The sequence below is a fragment of the Mytilus edulis genome, chromosome 7, assembly GCF_963676685.1.
Source record: "Mytilus edulis chromosome 7, xbMytEdul2.2, whole genome shotgun sequence".
NCBI classification, from domain to species: Eukaryota; Metazoa; Mollusca; class Bivalvia; order Mytilida; family Mytilidae; genus Mytilus; species Mytilus edulis.
The window spans coordinates 42,594,829-42,611,166 of NC_092350.1; the positions used below are offsets into that span (position 1 = coordinate 42,594,829).

The window sequence follows — 16,338 nt, forward strand, 5'->3', positions numbered from 1 at the left end:
TCACACAAACTGTTGGTGGCTGAGATCCATGTACTTGGGTGCAAACAAGTTAACCAACCTGAATATGGATGACAATGACAAATTAATAATGCAGGAACTTTTAAAAATGAAACTTAGTGAGGAAGCATTAATGAAAATGAAATTTAATTTCAACACTCAAAAATGTGAAGCCGTTAACAGAGCACTAAGTGTATCCTTACCAAAAAATGTGAACTTTTCTAGAAATTTTGAAGGGAGGGCATCAGCAATAATTCACACTTTGAATAATGGTATAGCTAATTCCTGGAAACAAAAAGCAGAATGTATTGGTTTTAAAATATCACAAGGTTCATTTAAACACTTAGAGCAGATGCAAAGGGAGTGTGAAAGGAACAAAGTATACCAAAATACTCCAGAAAGGAAAAAGAAAAATTTACAACAAACTGGACAGAAAATTAAGGATCATGTGGAAGAAAAGGAACAAAGTAAATTTAAAGACCGATATCAAAAAGGACAACTTGATCCCAAACTTAATACGGCATTTGTTCAAAGCACAAAGGACGATCATTCATATGGGAGAGTAATGCCTGCTAAGAAGAATATACCTACCAGAAGCTGTACTTCAAAAATTCCAAAGTCAAAGAAGACATAGCTGCATCCATCTACATCTGAAAAAGATAAAGACAAAATTAAAGGTTCTTTTAAGGACCACCAAATCTTTCAAAAAGAGTCTAAAATTGTTGTACATTTAGTCAAAATTCTTTATATATAAGCTATAGCCCTACCCCTTAAATATCTTCTAAAAATAAATCCAGGCGGCAATCTGGATAATTGGCATGGCCCTGGCAAGAATTGCGGTGCTTACAATAAATCCTGTTGTTATTTATGTGATGCGGCTCTAAATTAATGTGAGCCGCATTCACACACAAACTATTATGACACAAATGACTGGCATCAAATATTTTATTTAACTCTAAATAATTGTTATAAACCATGTAACTGAATCTATGGGCTTTTTTCTTTTTCCAGGTACCAGAAATAGGATCTAGAAAAGAAATAAGCCCATATTTTCCATCTTTTGTTGTTCCCTGATCCCATAAAAAGCATTCATGATTTCTTGCCAGGTGGCTCTTTTCTATTATTTTTTGCCTATATTTTTCAAAAAATCCCTCCATTTTAACTTACAAGTGTATGAATTTAAATTTCCAACAAATGACCTCACTGTGACCTCTTTTTAAACTTTCAAATGAAAAAAAAACTTTTTTTAAAATTTCATAAATTTAAATTTCAATTTAATTTAAAAAGTTTAATTCAAATTTAAAAAATAATTACACCATTGTTTTCCTTATTAAATTTTGAAGTTTGTAGCAAAATTTCATCCATGTTACTCGAAAAATAAGCTTACAGTTGTAGATTGAAGTGTTCAATATATGCCTTCTGACAGGAACGGGGACCCAGTTATTTGCCCCATTGGAACGCATTGAAAGTCATAGTAAATAAATGGGGTGCTGTTCGTTAAATAATTTTGATAGCCACCTTGGGACTTCTGTTTCATGTTAGGCATTAGGTTCCAAGTTTCTGAGTGCAATCTCAGTGCCTCATGACCGGCATTCCGTTGCAAAATTTTGTTTTGATTGACAACAGGGTCACTCAGTCTACTTCCGGTGAAGAATAAAGGCTAGAATTAAGACAATTTACTCCATGCACTGACGCCAGATTTTATTTAAATCAATCATTTTTTTTACAGAAATTCAAACTAGAAAGCCTACCCTTTCAAATAAATCTACATTCAGTTTCAGAACTTGTGTAATAATGACACTACACCATTTTAGAGAAAAGTTATAGTTTTTTTTTAAGAACTACATTCGTGGGTACCGGACTGGTTACCGTAACTGGGATCCTATTCCTGTCAGACTTTAACTTTTGTTCCAGACTTAAAACTTTACTTTTAAAATAAAGATATACATCTCAGTAGTTATTCTGAAAAGTTTTAATAAATTTCATCGAACAGTTACAGAGTTATTGATCCTTATCTATAACGTCTCATTTCTCCTCAAATATCAGAAAATTGGTCGGATAAAATCATATATTCATGAAGTAAATTTGCTTAAAATCAGCACAACATTTTTATTTGAAAAGATATTTACATTCTGTAAATTGCACATGGTAGATAAATTCATTCATTGTATGAAAATTTAGTAAAAATTAAATTTTAATGAAATTTTTTTTAATTAAAATCATTTTTTAATTAAAAAAATAAAAAATCCTTATTATTTTTATAGGAATTACAAAAGGAAAGAAGTTAAAAGTGAAAAACTTACAAAAAATGTATATCTATGAAGGCAAATAAGTTCCTTATCATATATGAAAAGCAGTAGTTTACATGGTAATGCAATTAGTGGTAATCCAATAAAATGTAAGCCCTACTGTACACACACATGATCTCTTAGAATACACTGTCCAGCACCTGTAAATCCCCATAAAAGTGTCACTGTCAGCAATTAGTGGCAAAATTGTGTCAAGGAAGCTGACAGCATCTTCCAGTGATATAAATAATGCAAGAAAATGTAGAACATCATAAATTATCAGTCAATGGTACTGTAAATTAACATGAAAGGTGGCAAAAATCGACGTAAATCTTGCTTCAAAGCGGGTAACAGACCCCATAACAAGGGAATAAAGCATGAAACACAGTCTTCAAACAGTCAGCCAAGTTCATCTAATACACAATGGAAGAGGCTAGATGCAGAGAAGTTCTCACTTGTAGCTAAATCCGGTCAAGACGGCACCTCCTACAGTTTACCAGATGTCGAGGGAAATCCTGGATCTGCCAAGTTATTACGTCCACAGCCAAAATGTTTGAAGGTTCTGAAAGAAGAAGCTAAATCTGAGTCTCATGATGAAACACATGTTACAGATGAGTCATATAGAGTTGTTAAGATGAATAAAGTTACTCTGCTACTTAATGTAGTTGTTAAATTTCACAATTTACAAGACATTAAATGTGATAATCCAAACTTTGAACTGACAAAGTTAATTAAGTATGGATCTTGTGTAAAGTGCATATATAAATGTACAGAATGCAAGTTTACATCACCATGTGTTAACCTGTTCGATGAAATTAAAACTCCAAAACGTGGACCTAACCCTGGAGAGTTAACCCGCATGCTTGTATCTGCCTTACAGGAGACTCCTATTGGAATAAAAAGAGGAAGATTTCTGATGGCCGCAGGACTAAATATACCACCACCCACTAAAAGAACACTGCAGAGGCATTCTAATTTTGTTGCGAATGAGATTAAAGAGTTAAATGACAATGATATGAAGAAAAAACTTGAAACTGTGAAAGAAGTTAACAGAATTCGTGGTGTAAAAGAGCCGTCACATATTCCTGTAGCAATCGACACGCGTTATAACAGTATGCATATAGTAAGCACAAAAAAACCCGGACAAAATGCTTCCCAGGCAATATCATTGGCATGTGAGCAAGTGACTGACCATAAGTTCATTGTTGCATCAGTTTTTCACAATAAACTTTGCTGGACAGGTTCTTGGCTTAAAGGGAAGGGACTTAATGTAACCTGTCCAGATGGACATGCTGGTACATGTACAGCCAATGTTAAGCCAACAAACCCTTTAAGTGAATATCTCATGGGTAAAGAAATTGGACTTCAGATTGATAGGCAAAATGTGCTGGTAAAGTATGCAGTTACAGATGGAGACGGACGGGGAGCAGAAGGTATAAATGATGCACTCAAAGTTTTACACCCGTTGTGGAAAGTTGAACGCCAAGCTGACCCAATTCATCTCGGAAGATCACAGTTTCGACAAAGTAATTCTGCAAATTTTAGTTTGAACATGTTTTATGGTTCGACACGTGAAAAGAAAAAACAAGGACAGAAAGTTTTAAGTCAAGATTTGAAAGCCAGATGTAGCTTAGTTTTCAATGAAATGTGGAAAGAAAACTGTGGAAATTTGGAAAAGATTAAAAAATGCTTACCTAGAGTGCTTGATGCTACTGTGCGGTGTTATACCGGCGACTGCTCTAAATGTCCCACTAGCTCATACGTGTGTGGTGGTGGTCACACAAACTGTTGGTGGCTGAGATCCATGTACTTGGGTGCAAACAAGTTAACCAACCTGAATATGGATGACAATGACAAATTAATAATGCAGGAACTTTTAAAAATGAAACTTAGTGAGGAAGCATTAATGAAAATGAAATTTAATTTCAACACTCAAAAATGTGAAGCCGTTAACAGAGCACTAAGTGTATCCTTACCAAAAAATGTGAACTTTTCTAGAAATTTTGAAGGGAGGGCATCAGCAATAATTCACACTTTGAATAATGGTATAGCTAATTCCTGGAAACAAAAAGCAGAATGTATTGGTTTTAAAATATCACAAGGTTCATTTAAACACTTAGAGCAGATGCAAAGGGAGTGTGAAAGGAACAAAGTATACCAAAATACTCCAGAAAGGAAAAAGAAAAATTTACAACAAACTGGACAGAAAATTAAGGATCATGTGGAAGAAAAGGAACAAAGTAAATTTAAAGACCGATATCAAAAAGGACAACTTGATCCCAAACTTAATACGGCATTTGTTCAAAGCACAAAGGACGATCATTCATATGGGAGAGTAATGCCTGCTAAGAAGAATATACCTACCAGAAGCTGTACTTCAAAAATTCCAAAGTCAAAGAAGACATAGCTGCATCCATCTACATCTGAAAAAGATAAAGACAAAATTAAAGGTTCTTTTAAGGACCACCAAATCTTTCAAAAAGAGTCTAAAATTGTTGTACATTTAGTCAAAATTCTTTATATATAAGCTATAGCCCTACCCCTTAAATATCTTCTAAAAATAAATCCAGGCGGCAATCTGGATAATTGGCATGGCCCTGGCAAGAATTGCGGTGCTTACAATAAATCCTGTTGTTATTTATGTGATGCGGCTCTAAATTAATGTGAGCCGCATTCACACACAAACTATTATGACACAAATGACTGGCATCAAATATTTTATTTAACTCTAAATAATTGTTATAAACCATGTAACTGAATCTATGGGCTTTTTTCTTTTTCCAGGTACCAGAAATAGGATCTAGAAAAGAAATAAGCCCATATTTTCCATCTTTTGTTGTTCCCTGATCCCATAAAAAGCATTCATGATTTCTTGCCAGGTGGCTCTTTTCTATTATTTTTTGCCTATATTTTTCAAAAAATCCCTCCATTTTAACTTACAAGTGTATGAATTTAAATTTCCAACAAATGACCTCACTGTGACCTCTTTTTAAACTTTCAAATGAAAAAAAAACTTTTTTTAAAATTTCATAAATTTAAATTTCAATTTAATTTAAAAAGTTTAATTCAAATTTAAAAAATAATTACACCATTGTTTTCCTTATTAAATTTTGAAGTTTGTAGCAAAATTTCATCCATGTTACTCGAAAAATAAGCTTACAGTTGTAGATTGAAGTGTTCAATATATGCCTTCTGACAGGAACGGGGACCCAGTTATTTGCCCCATTGGAACGCATTGAAAGTCATAGTAAATAAATGGGGTGCTGTTCGTTAAATAATTTTGATAGCCACCTTGGGACTTCTGTTTCATGTTAGGCATTAGGTTCCAAGTTTCTGAGTGCAATCTCAGTGCCTCATGACCGGCATTCCGTTGCAAAATTTTGTTTTGATTGACAACAGGGTCACTCAGTCTACTTCCGGTGAAGAATAAAGGCTAGAATTAAGACAATTTACTCCATGCACTGACGCCAGATTTTATTTAAATCAATCATTTTTTTTACAGAAATTCAAACTAGAAAGCCTACCCTTTCAAATAAATCTACATTCAGTTTCAGAACTTGTGTAATAATGACACTACACCATTTTAGAGAAAAGTTATAGTTTTTTTTTAAGAACTACATTCGTGGGTACCGGACTGGTTACCGTAACTGGGATCCTATTCCTGTCAGACTTTAACTTTTGTTCCAGACTTAAAACTTTACTTTTAAAATAAAGATATACATCTCAGTAGTTATTCTGAAAAGTTTTAATAAATTTCATCGAACAGTTACAGAGTTATTGATCCTTATCTATAACGTCTCATTTCTCCTCAAATATCAGAAAATTGGTCGGATAAAATCATATATTCATGAAGTAAATTTGCTTAAAATCAGCACAACATTTTTATTTGAAAAGATATTTACATTCTGTAAATTGCACATGGTAGATAAATTCATTCATTGTATGAAAATTTAGTAAAAATTAAATTTTAATGAAATTTTTTTTAATTAAAATCATTTTTTAATTAAAAAAATAAAAAATCCTTATTATTTTTATAGGAATTACAAAAGGAAAGAAGTTAAAAGTGAAAAACTTACAAAAAATGTATATCTATGAAGGCAAATAAGTTCCTTATCATATATGAAAAGCAGTAGTTTACATGGTAATGCAATTAGTGGTAATCCAATAAAATGTAAGCCCTACTGTACACACACATGATCTCTTAGAATACACTGTCCAGCACCTGTAAATCCCCATAAAAGTGTCACTGTCAGCAATTAGTGGCAAAATTGTGTCAAGGAAGCTGACAGCATCTTCCAGTGATATAAATAATGCAAGAAAATGTAGAACATCATAAATTATCAGTCAATGGTACTGTAAATTAACATGAAAGGTGGCAAAAATCGACGTAAATCTTGCTTCAAAGCGGGTAACAGACCCCATAACAAGGGAATAAAGCATGAAACACAGTCTTCAAACAGTCAGCCAAGTTCATCTAATACACAATGGAAGAGGCTAGATGCAGAGAAGTTCTCACTTGTAGCTAAATCCGGTCAAGACGGCACCTCCTACAGTTTACCAGATGTCGAGGGAAATCCTGGATCTGCCAAGTTATTACGTCCACAGCCAAAATGTTTGAAGGTTCTGAAAGAAGAAGCTAAATCTGAGTCTCATGATGAAACACATGTTACAGATGAGTCATATAGAGTTGTTAAGATGAATAAAGTTACTCTGCTACTTAATGTAGTTGTTAAATTTCACAATTTACAAGACATTAAATGTGATAATCCAAACTTTGAACTGACAAAGTTAATTAAGTATGGATCTTGTGTAAAGTGCATATATAAATGTACAGAATGCAAGTTTACATCACCATGTGTTAACCTGTTCGATGAAATTAAAACTCCAAAACGTGGACCTAACCCTGGAGAGTTAACCCGCATGCTTGTATCTGCCTTACAGGAGACTCCTATTGGAATAAAAAGAGGAAGATTTCTGATGGCCGCAGGACTAAATATACCACCACCCACTAAAAGAACACTGCAGAGGCATTCTAATTTTGTTGCGAATGAGATTAAAGAGTTAAATGACAATGATATGAAGAAAAAACTTGAAACTGTGAAAGAAGTTAACAGAATTCGTGGTGTAAAAGAGCCGTCACATATTCCTGTAGCAATCGACACGCGTTATAACAGTATGCATATAGTAAGCACAAAAAAACCCGGACAAAATGCTTCCCAGGCAATATCATTGGCATGTGAGCAAGTGACTGACCATAAGTTCATTGTTGCATCAGTTTTTCACAATAAACTTTGCTGGACAGGTTCTTGGCTTAAAGGGAAGGGACTTAATGTAACCTGTCCAGATGGACATGCTGGTACATGTACAGCCAATGTTAAGCCAACAAACCCTTTAAGTGAATATCTCATGGGTAAAGAAATTGGACTTCAGATTGATAGGCAAAATGTGCTGGTAAAGTATGCAGTTACAGATGGAGACGGACGGGGAGCAGAAGGTATAAATGATGCACTCAAAGTTTTACACCCGTTGTGGAAAGTTGAACGCCAAGCTGACCCAATTCATCTCGGAAGATCACAGTTTCGACAAAGTAATTCTGCAAATTTTAGTTTGAACATGTTTTATGGTTCGACACGTGAAAAGAAAAAACAAGGACAGAAAGTTTTAAGTCAAGATTTGAAAGCCAGATGTAGCTTAGTTTTCAATGAAATGTGGAAAGAAAACTGTGGAAATTTGGAAAAGATTAAAAAATGCTTACCTAGAGTGCTTGATGCTACTGTGCGGTGTTATACCGGCGACTGCTCTAAATGTCCCACTAGCTCATACGTGTGTGGTGGTGGTCACACAAACTGTTGGTGGCTGAGATCCATGTACTTGGGTGCAAACAAGTTAACCAACCTGAATATGGATGACAATGACAAATTAATAATGCAGGAACTTTTAAAAATGAAACTTAGTGAGGAAGCATTAATGAAAATGAAATTTAATTTCAACACTCAAAAATGTGAAGCCGTTAACAGAGCACTAAGTGTATCCTTACCAAAAAATGTGAACTTTTCTAGAAATTTTGAAGGGAGGGCATCAGCAATAATTCACACTTTGAATAATGGTATAGCTAATTCCTGGAAACAAAAAGCAGAATGTATTGGTTTTAAAATATCACAAGGTTCATTTAAACACTTAGAGCAGATGCAAAGGGAGTGTGAAAGGAACAAAGTATACCAAAATACTCCAGAAAGGAAAAAGAAAAATTTACAACAAACTGGACAGAAAATTAAGGATCATGTGGAAGAAAAGGAACAAAGTAAATTTAAAGACCGATATCAAAAAGGACAACTTGATCCCAAACTTAATACGGCATTTGTTCAAAGCACAAAGGACGATCATTCATATGGGAGAGTAATGCCTGCTAAGAAGAATATACCTACCAGAAGCTGTACTTCAAAAATTCCAAAGTCAAAGAAGACATAGCTGCATCCATCTACATCTGAAAAAGATAAAGACAAAATTAAAGGTTCTTTTAAGGACCACCAAATCTTTCAAAAAGAGTCTAAAATTGTTGTACATTTAGTCAAAATTCTTTATATATAAGCTATAGCCCTACCCCTTAAATATCTTCTAAAAATAAATCCAGGCGGCAATCTGGATAATTGGCATGGCCCTGGCAAGAATTGCGGTGCTTACAATAAATCCTGTTGTTATTTATGTGATGCGGCTCTAAATTAATGTGAGCCGCATTCACACACAAACTATTATGACACAAATGACTGGCATCAAATATTTTATTTAACTCTAAATAATTGTTATAAACCATGTAACTGAATCTATGGGCTTTTTTCTTTTTCCAGGTACCAGAAATAGGATCTAGAAAAGAAATAAGCCCATATTTTCCATCTTTTGTTGTTCCCTGATCCCATAAAAAGCATTCATGATTTCTTGCCAGGTGGCTCTTTTCTATTATTTTTTGCCTATATTTTTCAAAAAATCCCTCCATTTTAACTTACAAGTGTATGAATTTAAATTTCCAACAAATGACCTCACTGTGACCTCTTTTTAAACTTTCAAATGAAAAAAAAACTTTTTTTAAAATTTCATAAATTTAAATTTCAATTTAATTTAAAAAGTTTAATTCAAATTTAAAAAATAATTACACCATTGTTTTCCTTATTAAATTTTGAAGTTTGTAGCAAAATTTCATCCATGTTACTCGAAAAATAAGCTTACAGTTGTAGATTGAAGTGTTCAATATATGCCTTCTGACAGGAACGGGGACCCAGTTATTTGCCCCATTGGAACGCATTGAAAGTCATAGTAAATAAATGGGGTGCTGTTCGTTAAATAATTTTGATAGCCACCTTGGGACTTCTGTTTCATGTTAGGCATTAGGTTCCAAGTTTCTGAGTGCAATCTCAGTGCCTCATGACCGGCATTCCGTTGCAAAATTTTGTTTTGATTGACAACAGGGTCACTCAGTCTACTTCCGGTGAAGAATAAAGGCTAGAATTAAGACAATTTACTCCATGCACTGACGCCAGATTTTATTTAAATCAATCATTTTTTTTACAGAAATTCAAACTAGAAAGCCTACCCTTTCAAATAAATCTACATTCAGTTTCAGAACTTGTGTAATAATGACACTACACCATTTTAGAGAAAAGTTATAGTTTTTTTTTAAGAACTACATTCGTGGGTACCGGACTGGTTACCGTAACTGGGATCCTATTCCTGTCAGACTTTAACTTTTGTTCCAGACTTAAAACTTTACTTTTAAAATAAAGATATACATCTCAGTAGTTATTCTGAAAAGTTTTAATAAATTTCATCGAACAGTTACAGAGTTATTGATCCTTATCTATAACGTCTCATTTCTCCTCAAATATCAGAAAATTGGTCGGATAAAATCATATATTCATGAAGTAAATTTGCTTAAAATCAGCACAACATTTTTATTTGAAAAGATATTTACATTCTGTAAATTGCACATGGTAGATAAATTCATTCATTGTATGAAAATTTAGTAAAAATTAAATTTTAATGAAATTTTTTTTAATTAAAATCATTTTTTAATTAAAAAAATAAAAAATCCTTATTATTTTTATAGGAATTACAAAAGGAAAGAAGTTAAAAGTGAAAAACTTACAAAAAATGTATATCTATGAAGGCAAATAAGTTCCTTATCATATATGAAAAGCAGTAGTTTACATGGTAATGCAATTAGTGGTAATCCAATAAAATGTAAGCCCTACTGTACACACACATGATCTCTTAGAATACACTGTCCAGCACCTGTAAATCCCCATAAAAGTGTCACTGTCAGCAATTAGTGGCAAAATTGTGTCAAGGAAGCTGACAGCATCTTCCAGTGATATAAATAATGCAAGAAAATGTAGAACATCATAAATTATCAGTCAATGGTACTGTAAATTAACATGAAAGGTGGCAAAAATCGACGTAAATCTTGCTTCAAAGCGGGTAACAGACCCCATAACAAGGGAATAAAGCATGAAACACAGTCTTCAAACAGTCAGCCAAGTTCATCTAATACACAATGGAAGAGGCTAGATGCAGAGAAGTTCTCACTTGTAGCTAAATCCGGTCAAGACGGCACCTCCTACAGTTTACCAGATGTCGAGGGAAATCCTGGATCTGCCAAGTTATTACGTCCACAGCCAAAATGTTTGAAGGTTCTGAAAGAAGAAGCTAAATCTGAGTCTCATGATGAAACACATGTTACAGATGAGTCATATAGAGTTGTTAAGATGAATAAAGTTACTCTGCTACTTAATGTAGTTGTTAAATTTCACAATTTACAAGACATTAAATGTGATAATCCAAACTTTGAACTGACAAAGTTAATTAAGTATGGATCTTGTGTAAAGTGCATATATAAATGTACAGAATGCAAGTTTACATCACCATGTGTTAACCTGTTCGATGAAATTAAAACTCCAAAACGTGGACCTAACCCTGGAGAGTTAACCCGCATGCTTGTATCTGCCTTACAGGAGACTCCTATTGGAATAAAAAGAGGAAGATTTCTGATGGCCGCAGGACTAAATATACCACCACCCACTAAAAGAACACTGCAGAGGCATTCTAATTTTGTTGCGAATGAGATTAAAGAGTTAAATGACAATGATATGAAGAAAAAACTTGAAACTGTGAAAGAAGTTAACAGAATTCGTGGTGTAAAAGAGCCGTCACATATTCCTGTAGCAATCGACACGCGTTATAACAGTATGCATATAGTAAGCACAAAAAAACCCGGACAAAATGCTTCCCAGGCAATATCATTGGCATGTGAGCAAGTGACTGACCATAAGTTCATTGTTGCATCAGTTTTTCACAATAAACTTTGCTGGACAGGTTCTTGGCTTAAAGGGAAGGGACTTAATGTAACCTGTCCAGATGGACATGCTGGTACATGTACAGCCAATGTTAAGCCAACAAACCCTTTAAGTGAATATCTCATGGGTAAAGAAATTGGACTTCAGATTGATAGGCAAAATGTGCTGGTAAAGTATGCAGTTACAGATGGAGACGGACGGGGAGCAGAAGGTATAAATGATGCACTCAAAGTTTTACACCCGTTGTGGAAAGTTGAACGCCAAGCTGACCCAATTCATCTCGGAAGATCACAGTTTCGACAAAGTAATTCTGCAAATTTTAGTTTGAACATGTTTTATGGTTCGACACGTGAAAAGAAAAAACAAGGACAGAAAGTTTTAAGTCAAGATTTGAAAGCCAGATGTAGCTTAGTTTTCAATGAAATGTGGAAAGAAAACTGTGGAAATTTGGAAAAGATTAAAAAATGCTTACCTAGAGTGCTTGATGCTACTGTGCGGTGTTATACCGGCGACTGCTCTAAATGTCCCACTAGCTCATACGTGTGTGGTGGTGGTCACACAAACTGTTGGTGGCTGAGATCCATGTACTTGGGTGCAAACAAGTTAACCAACCTGAATATGGATGACAATGACAAATTAATAATGCAGGAACTTTTAAAAATGAAACTTAGTGAGGAAGCATTAATGAAAATGAAATTTAATTTCAACACTCAAAAATGTGAAGCCGTTAACAGAGCACTAAGTGTATCCTTACCAAAAAATGTGAACTTTTCTAGAAATTTTGAAGGGAGGGCATCAGCAATAATTCACACTTTGAATAATGGTATAGCTAATTCCTGGAAACAAAAAGCAGAATGTATTGGTTTTAAAATATCACAAGGTTCATTTAAACACTTAGAGCAGATGCAAAGGGAGTGTGAAAGGAACAAAGTATACCAAAATACTCCAGAAAGGAAAAAGAAAAATTTACAACAAACTGGACAGAAAATTAAGGATCATGTGGAAGAAAAGGAACAAAGTAAATTTAAAGACCGATATCAAAAAGGACAACTTGATCCCAAACTTAATACGGCATTTGTTCAAAGCACAAAGGACGATCATTCATATGGGAGAGTAATGCCTGCTAAGAAGAATATACCTACCAGAAGCTGTACTTCAAAAATTCCAAAGTCAAAGAAGACATAGCTGCATCCATCTACATCTGAAAAAGATAAAGACAAAATTAAAGGTTCTTTTAAGGACCACCAAATCTTTCAAAAAGAGTCTAAAATTGTTGTACATTTAGTCAAAATTCTTTATATATAAGCTATAGCCCTACCCCTTAAATATCTTCTAAAAATAAATCCAGGCGGCAATCTGGATAATTGGCATGGCCCTGGCAAGAATTGCGGTGCTTACAATAAATCCTGTTGTTATTTATGTGATGCGGCTCTAAATTAATGTGAGCCGCATTCACACACAAACTATTATGACACAAATGACTGGCATCAAATATTTTATTTAACTCTAAATAATTGTTATAAACCATGTAACTGAATCTATGGGCTTTTTTCTTTTTCCAGGTACCAGAAATAGGATCTAGAAAAGAAATAAGCCCATATTTTCCATCTTTTGTTGTTCCCTGATCCCATAAAAAGCATTCATGATTTCTTGCCAGGTGGCTCTTTTCTATTATTTTTTGCCTATATTTTTCAAAAAATCCCTCCATTTTAACTTACAAGTGTATGAATTTAAATTTCCAACAAATGACCTCACTGTGACCTCTTTTTAAACTTTCAAATGAAAAAAAAACTTTTTTTAAAATTTCATAAATTTAAATTTCAATTTAATTTAAAAAGTTTAATTCAAATTTAAAAAATAATTACACCATTGTTTTCCTTATTAAATTTTGAAGTTTGTAGCAAAATTTCATCCATGTTACTCGAAAAATAAGCTTACAGTTGTAGATTGAAGTGTTCAATATATGCCTTCTGACAGGAACGGGGACCCAGTTATTTGCCCCATTGGAACGCATTGAAAGTCATAGTAAATAAATGGGGTGCTGTTCGTTAAATAATTTTGATAGCCACCTTGGGACTTCTGTTTCATGTTAGGCATTAGGTTCCAAGTTTCTGAGTGCAATCTCAGTGCCTCATGACCGGCATTCCGTTGCAAAATTTTGTTTTGATTGACAACAGGGTCACTCAGTCTACTTCCGGTGAAGAATAAAGGCTAGAATTAAGACAATTTACTCCATGCACTGACGCCAGATTTTATTTAAATCAATCATTTTTTTTACAGAAATTCAAACTAGAAAGCCTACCCTTTCAAATAAATCTACATTCAGTTTCAGAACTTGTGTAATAATGACACTACACCATTTTAGAGAAAAGTTATAGTTTTTTTTTAAGAACTACATTCGTGGGTACCGGACTGGTTACCGTAACTGGGATCCTATTCCATCTGACAAAAACAAAATGGCTGACATGAGAAGAAAATTCTTATATCGGATTCCGGTAGCGGATATGGGTAATTCCGGGTTTTGGCGATCTTTGAACTTTTGAAAAAATCAGACAGATGACAAAATACATCTTTGCATGGTAAATAAATATAAACACTAGAATTGAAAACCAAAAGATATATGTAAAAGAAATAAAAAACAGAAAATATTTTGTACTGAAAATGTGAGAAACGTACAATTAAATTCAATGGTGATGAAGTAGAGCAGAATATAATGGTGCAACAGTGCCAGCGTTCTGAAGATCCATAGGTATCCATAGGAAACTCAAAATTACTTTAAAAAAAATGTTAATGTCAAAATCCAATACAAGTCTTTGTGACAGCTGGGAACAGTATATATGGTCCTGGTGATAGTATAAATTTTCTTTATCAGGAATAAATGTTGGTAAAGCAAGTTAGATGCTTTTAAAGTGTAAACATATTGCTAAATGGGTATTTTTTTTTCTCAATTTTGATCGGTCAGTTAAAATAGCTGGAAGTTTCTTATTTTACACATATCACTGAGTGCAACTAGATTATATGATACCTGAATGTAAGAAAATTATATATATGTGGAGTCCTTTGGGGCACTCTACCCCCTCCTGTTTGATAACTTTGAAACGGATGAGATCCCCACCTCTCAACCATATACATTCATGTATGGGACTATATAACTAATCAAATGAAATATAGGTGAAGTCCTTAGGGTCACCCACCACCTCCTGCTTCAGAACTTGGAAACAGTCGAGATCCCCACCCCTCAACCATATTTATTCATGTATGGGACAAGATAACCAATCAAATGAAATACAGGGGGAGTCCCTGGGGTCACCCTACCACTCCTGTTTGGGAACTTTGAAACAGTCGAGATCCCCACCCCTAAACCATATATATTCATGTATGGGACAATATAATAAATCAAATGAAATATAGGTGGGAGTTCGTGGGGCCACTCTACCCCTTCCTGTTTGAGAATTTGAAAACGGTTGAGATCCCCTCCATAAACCATATGTATTCATGTATTGGACAATATAACAAATCAAATGAATTATAAGGGGAGTCCCTAGGGTCACTTCACCCTCATGTTTGAGAACTTGGAAACAGTAGAGATCCTCACCACGTAACCATATATACTCATGTATGGGACTAAATAGCAAATCAAGTAAAATATAGGGGAAGTCCCTGCGGTCACCCCACCCTCCTGTTGTTTGAGAACTTGGAAACAGTCGAGATCCTAACCTTAAATTAAACCATTTATTTTCATGTATGGGACAAAAGAACTAATCAAATGAAATATAGGGAGAGTCCTAAGGGTCACCCTACCCAATCCTGTTTGATAACTTGGAAACAGATGAGATCTCCAACCCTCAACCATATATATTCATGTATTGGACAATATAGCAAATCAAATGAAATATAGGGGAAGTCACTGGGGTCCCCCACCCCTAACCATATATATATTCATGTATGGGACAATATAAAATATCGAATGAAAAATAGGGGTAGTCCCTAGGGTCACTCACACCCTCTTGTGTGTGTTTTGAGAACCTGTAAAAGATTGAGATACCAACTCCTAAACCATATTCATTCCTGTTTGTCATTTCAAAAAGATTGAATGACATACAAGGTCAATCTCATAGGCGTCACATATGCATATCACTTTGCTAGACCTAACACCTGTCATTTTATTCCAAACTTAGACATCATAGACTTGGGTTAAAGGTGGGAGTCATTTACATTTACTATTGACAGGTCAGTCAGACCTCACTTTTAATCCCTGTAGTAGTAAACATTTGTCTGATTTGTGTCTCATAACTTTTGTACTGTAGAACACAAACTCAGTTTTCTTTCCAGGGAAGCACGTCCATTCATACTTTTACAAGCTCGTACTAAAGTCAACTTGAAATACTAACAGTCAACTAATACGAACAATTACGATCAACTAGAAGAACTGCAATCATTGCGAATATTTACCATTGTTGACTCGAGACTCATGACCATGAAAAAAAATACACTTGATATATACGTTGCTATTGAAAACCTTGATAAAATATGAATTATTTGCCTTAATGATTAATTCATTAAATGAACATAAATGTACAATTATATATGAATGTTTAATGTTTGTTATTTTAAATCTTAAAAAAAAAAAATTGAAGCAACATTGCCACAGTTTTCATAATTATGTTTGCCTTGGTTTTTGGTTAACTGCCTACAGTGCTTACAGCGCT

At 34.2% G+C, this 16,338-nt stretch overlaps 1 protein-coding gene across 1 annotated transcript in view; it reads right to left on the reverse strand.

The window, feature by feature from the left end:
- LOC139481520 (uncharacterized) overlaps window positions 1-16,338 on the reverse strand; it is a 38,680-nt gene that overhangs the window by 14,939 nt on the left and 7,403 nt on the right. The window lies entirely within an intron of this gene.